Raw genomic sequence first — 6456 nt, forward strand, 5'->3', positions numbered from 1 at the left:
TTTCCTATAACTTCATGGTGTGACTGATAAACTTTATTCCCCTGTAGTTATCCATTTCTCCTTCCTTAGTGTCCAACTTCTCTTACAGCTTTAACGGTCATCACATCTCCTTAACTCGCAGGAGGTCCTGGGTTTAACCCCCAGTGTAGCAATCATTGATCTTCATAAAGTGGATAAGATGATCTACTTTAAAAAGCTGGAAAATCAGTTTTGAGCCAACAAGCCTGCTTCAGTGAAGAAAGACCTGAGAGACATGGTGCAGTCATAAAAAGCTGGAGCTTAAAATGCTCAAAACAGTGGAGATAATTGTGGATTTTAGGTGAAACCCCCCTGCTCTTCCCCCACTCACCATCATGAACAGCAGTGGAGTCATTTAGGTTCCTGGGCACCACCATCTCTCAGGGCATGTAGTGGGACAATCACATCGACATCGACTGTTAAAAAGGCTTAACAAAGTATGTACTTCCTTCACCAGCTTAGAAAGTTCAACAGGAGTTGCTTTAATAACAGTCTGGTTCGGCTCAGCTGTAAAATCAGACATCAGAGGACTACAGAGGACAGTTTAGATGGCTGCAATGGTTATCGGTGTCCCCCTGCCCACTTTTCAAAAACTGTATACATCCAGAGTGAGAAAAAATGTTTTGAAAATCGTGTTAGCCACTACACAATGGAACCAGTTAAGGGACCCTAATGGTGGAATTTCTTTCCTTTAGCAGGATATGGTTACTTTATATTTACTTTCATTGTATTTTTATTTAAAATCTTGGCCTCATAGCACATGGGACTCAGCTTTTGTCTCTCTCCCTAAAGTTTTACGGCCACTTTTTTTTTGTGTGATGCAGAGGTGATCACGTTATGGTTTAGAAGAAACAAACTCTATTCTATTAATCTCAAACTATTACATATTATTTGTTTTATACATAGTTGCACTGAAAGTCAAACCCAAGACCTCCTGCATGTAAAACAGAAGTGATGAATTACTACATGAAACCTGTTTTTGTTTTTGCATTAAGATGCTGGAGATCTATCACTTGGTGGTCATGAGCCTACTGTGTGTGGTCTTCTGAGGAAGCGGCATTTTACTTAGTAATGTCAGCAGCAGTAATAAACTCATTTGCATGGCTAAAACTATTATTGGGCAAAACCTGGGAACATTTGAGTCAGTGAGTTTTCTAAGTTTAATTAATATATTTCCACTGAGAGTTTAAAAGAGATGTTTATCTTTATAACATTGGACATAATCCTTCTCAGCAACAGGTTCCATAGTGTAGTGGTCATCATGTCTGCTTTGCACGCAAAATGTGCTGGTTCGAACCCCAGTAGAACCATGCACTTGAGTCTGATTCTACTTGTGGAATGCTTTTTGTCCAATGCTGTTAAAAGCACAATGCAGAAAAAGGCTAACCTGTTATTTTTATTTGCAGAATCGTGTTATAATTTGAGGAATATCTTCGCTTTCTTAACATAACTGGTCACAAAACATAAACCTCATTCAGGTTCGCCAGCTGCATGGTTCCACTGGGAGTTGAACTCAGGAGCTTCTGCATGTAAAGCAGATGTGATGACTACTACATAATGGAACCATACAGTCAACTAAACAGCATTAATGAGCAGAAATATCAATTCAGGCAAAATGTTTTCCGATTGCAACTATCCAGTTTTGGGAAACTTGTTCCCAGTGTACCCCAGCTTTCTGTTTCCAGTTGACAGGATTACAAGTTACTTTCAAATTCTGTAGTACATGATTAAATCATTAATATGAGGAAGATTAATCCTCATTATTGATCCTCATAGAGTGTCTAAGAGGAGCTACTCTAAAAAGCTGGAAAATCAGTTTTCAGCCAACGACCCTGCTTCAGTGAAGAAAGACCTGAGAGACATGGTGCAGTCATAAAACCTGGAGCTTAACACGCTCAAAACAGTGGAGATGATTGTGACATTTGAGTCAGTGAATTTTCTAAGTTCAATTAATATTTTTCCAGTTAGATTTTGAGAGATATGTTTCTATTTATGCACATTGGACATCAACCTACTCAGCAGCAGGTTCCATAGTGTAGCGGTCATCACGTCTGCTTTACACGCAGAAGGTCCTGGGTTCGAGCCCCAGTGGAGCCATGCCCTTGAGTCTCTGTTTCTAAATGCTTTTAGTGCATTGCGGTTACAGGGCCCATGCGCACGATGACCATCAGGTGAGGGTTCCGAGATGGTTCCTCCATATGAAGAAGGACATGGGTGAGATGCAACCTCCCTGTACTCATTAAAAACTGGATATGCTGAGAGAGCTTGATGTGGTCCTTCATGGGAAGAAAGTGTGAATAACATTGTAAGAGGGGACAGACGGTCGACCTGTTAAGACAGATGTAGTGTCATAGGAGCTTCTGTAGTTGGTCGCCCAAAGCGATTCCTGTAGTGAAACTCATTTGATTTTCTGTCAAATTCCTTCTCTTTAAGGAACATCAAACATCACTGAATTTACTAAAGTGGATTTCAGGAAAGTGATTGAATGCTCTCTGTGATGAAGAGACATTAGACATGATTTGAATTGAAAATCTTTATTCCTTTAAATAAAACTTTAAATTAGAATTTAATATAAATTAAAGATGGTAAAACAACATGCACACTAAAGTACATGAAATGTTCGTATTTCACCATCTTCCTCTATTCCTGAATCATTTTCCATCTCTTCAAGTTGCTTCAACAGATCCTCGAAGCTGTCGACATCAAAGACTGGTACAGAATCCAGGATCTCTGTGCTGTTGTGGGGGTCTTCAGTATGATTCTGGTCTCCAGACTGGTTAAAAAAGTCACAATCCTCATTTAAAATGGAAAAGATGTCGTTGTTGAGCAAAGTGATTTCCTCCTCGTCCTCGAGCTGAACCTCACTGCTTGTACAGTCAGACCCATAGCAGGTGCTGTAAACAGAAGTGCACAATTTTAGCTGCATATTAAAGTAAATGAGTGGCGATTATGGCGATTATTTAAGATGCAGAGTAAAACTTCATTTGCATGTCATTCTTCTGAAACTGTTCCAATGCAGTTTACTAACTCACTTGGTCTGGCAGAAAGTCGACTCAGAAACAGAAGGGAAAAGAGGAGGATCAAAGCAGATGTCTTTAGGAGACAGCAGTTCTTGGTGGCTAAGGCCGGGGAACTGATCACTAACTTCAGGCACGAGGTCATGGACTGGTACTTCTTCTGGCATGTTCATGACTATGTGGTGGTTTGGTTGATGATCAGGTCTCCTCTGTGAGTCACTACTCTGCAAACTGCCTTTTCTCCTTCCCTTCTTTGGAAGCGGTTTATAAACCCAATCTACATGATAGAAAAGAAGAATTTAAAGAGTAAGAAGCAACATAAAAACAATAAAAGTGTCAGAATTGATGCATTTGTTTTGTTATTTTGCCATTTGTCTATAAAGAAAGTTCACCTACCAGGAAACAACTGTTCGTGTTCCTGTTTAAGCCTCCATGATTCAGTGTAGTAGGGTTTCTTCTGTTCTTCACTCAGTTTGTTCCACGCGATCCCAAGCTGCATGCTGATCTCTGCAGAGCTGCTATTTGGATTGGCCTTGGAAAAGATGGGCCGCTGTTTCCTCGCCCAAACCATGTAGGCATTCATTGGTCTTCTGATGTTGCCTTTTTTATCTCTGCACTTGGCAACGTTAAATTTATCTACAAAATAAAAAACAAAGTTTAAGTCAAACAGAAATCATTATAAACTTCTAGTTAAAACAGCGAACAGAACAGAGTCATGCATTTCCTGCATGACAGATTGATATTTAATGTGGTTTTAGGAACTAAATGATAACTATATTTCATTGTCTCTGTACTTGTTCTCTGTACAATGACAATAAAGTTGAATAAAGTTGACAGCAGGAGAAGCAGCTGTAGCTGTTACCCGTCTTATTATCTGTCATTATTTCTCCTTCTTTCTTCTGAAAGTCGCTCTTTCTGGCTGAAAAATCTTTTTTGGTGTCTTGGAGAGCGGATTGTTCAAAACATTGACGCTTATCACTAAAAACAATTAAAAACATTTCAGCTGTTTGTTTGCGCTTCATTGCTGTGGTCAGTAAATGTTTGTGTTGAACTGCAGCACAACAAAGTTGTCATGACATTGAAAGCGCGTCCAGGACGCTGTTTTTACCGAGAAATGTGATCAATCAGGGATGCCAACGTCACAAAAGGGGCGGGGCTTCAATGATTCAAACGCGGAAGCGGAAAACAGGTGGCGTTAAGACAAGGAAGTAGTGTGTGATTGTAAACCCGAACACGAGTTCCTGAAGCGCTCATGTGTTTAGACACAGTAGGGTATTAAAATATTTAGAATTATATTATTTAATAGAAACCTCGTGTTTGCAGTTTGGAATGTGATTTTGATAAAAATGTGGGGTTTAATTTGAGGTGTAATTAGTTTGTACTGCATGTGGTGACTTGTTATACTTAAAGTGACCATTAGGGGGAGTAGAAGTGCATTGAAAATAGAGAATGAGAGAACACGTGATTAGCGCGTGTCAGATGTGTGTTATGAGCTATTAGAAAAGAAATCATTCATTCATGCTACCTGGCCTCGCTTCCTTCTGTTTCCTGACAACACTGCACTTTTAACAGACTTTATTTCATTTTCCTTAGATTATTCATTATACATACCTTCTCTGAACACAAACAGATTTTGTACTTAAACACATGGCAGTATTTATAGTCTCTGTTCATCCTTCAATTATAATCATCTACTTATTAAGACGTTTGTAAGCAAGAAATTATCATAAGAATAAAATAATCTGGTAAATTAATCACAAGGTAAATTAACTGTAATACATATTTTTATTGAATACAATCAGGTCCAAAAATGTATTTAAAAAAGAAAAAACATTAATAAAAGATGTGATTGATTTTGATCTGCCGCCAGTCTTTTTACAAGCACTTAGTGTTTTCTCTACTGGTCCACGACTACACCATAATATGTATGGGATTTTATATTGGTATTAAAATAAGAAAATAAACTCCTATAAAATCATCTCAGCAGTATTAAAATCAAGATTTGGTGATTTCTGTAAAAGCTTGGTGTGAATGGACGTCTCTGTTCACCTGTGTACAGCAGCACATGGGAGGACAACAAATAATGACAAGAAATAAAAAAGTGACAAACTTCATTTAGATTTGACTTTTCCTCCATCACCCTTATAGCTGACATGCCATCATTATACACACACAATGAATGTAACACTGATTTGAGGTGATCCATGAAAAAAACACTTTCTATTAGTCAGTTCTATAAATGTTAGTTTTAAGACTAACGAGGCATAAAAACAATTCAAATGTTTACACGTGAGATTCGTAACACCACTTCCACAAATACAAAGTGCCCTAGTGTAACATTTGATCAGTTATCAGCAAAAACAACTTCCTCCTTTCTGCAAAATCTTGATATTCAAATCCTTGTTTAGTCAATTATTCCCTGGTTCTCCTACAGCTGATGTTCTACTGTATACACAACACATCATCTACAGGAATCTTTGATATCCCCAGACCTGAGGTGAGATACTGAACAGGAACGAGTGAGATGAGACTTTAAACTGTTGCTCAGAGACGAGTCCATAACATCTTCTCTTCATCTTCTTCCTCTTGATCTCTTCATCTTTTTCCTTCTCCTCCTGATCCCTGGTGTTGGACAGAAAGCCCTCTGTAACCTATAACATAAAGCTGTTCAAACACTATGTGCTCTGTATTCATCTCTATGTGAGGCTATTAAACCATTAAAAACATTTTAACAAGTTATCACAATTTATATTTGAGTAAATATTTGAACACTTTGTCTTTTCCTAACACTGTTTATCAGTTCATTTCTGCTGAACTGAAGCCATTTTTCTTTCCTCTCAGTTTAACAGCAGTTACTGAAGCACACAGAGGAACAACTCAGTCATACACTAGGACACATTTCACTACCACATTTATACCTGTTTTTACATCTTTATTATTTCCTACAGTGTCCAATTACTGTATACATGTAGATAAAAATGCAGAAAAAAACATGAAAAGCGAAATACAATTATTTTGCAACATTAGCTAGGCTAACTAGCCAGCTAGCTATTCTTAGCTTCTATAGTTTTCTTCCTCAGTCTAAATATCAGATTTTTAGTGAACTATAAGTAAACTTATGTACTAATATAACTTATGTAATCTTATTAACTTAAATATAGTTTTATTCATCTTTTAGTCAAAAAGTAATAATAAAGTCTAATAAACAAACACAAAAGCAGCGCTAGCAAACCCGGCTAGCATGAGGCTAATGATGATGTCTCCTACACCATTAGCCGAAAGGTCCATTTCTGCTCACTGCAACATTTATGGAGATATTATCACTCTTTATAATCATTCTTTATTTATTTTAGACAAATGTATCCACTTTTTCCTGCAAGTCTGTGATTAGTCTGTGTTATGCTAATGATCAGGAGTAAAC

At 37.7% G+C, this 6456-nt stretch overlaps 1 non-coding gene across 1 annotated transcript; it reads left to right on the plus strand.

Moving 5' to 3' along the window:
• Positions 1–2042: 2042 nt before the first annotated feature.
• On the plus strand, positions 2043–2115 carry trnav-uac. Its single transcript has one exon. It is a non-coding gene; the product is annotated as a tRNA-Val (tRNA).
• Positions 2116–6456: the final 4341 nt, after the last annotated feature.

Source organism: Silurus meridionalis, unplaced genomic scaffold (genome assembly GCF_014805685.1).
Source record: "Silurus meridionalis isolate SWU-2019-XX unplaced genomic scaffold, ASM1480568v1 Scaffold613, whole genome shotgun sequence".
Lineage (NCBI taxonomy): Eukaryota > Metazoa > Chordata > Actinopteri > Siluriformes > Siluridae > Silurus > Silurus meridionalis.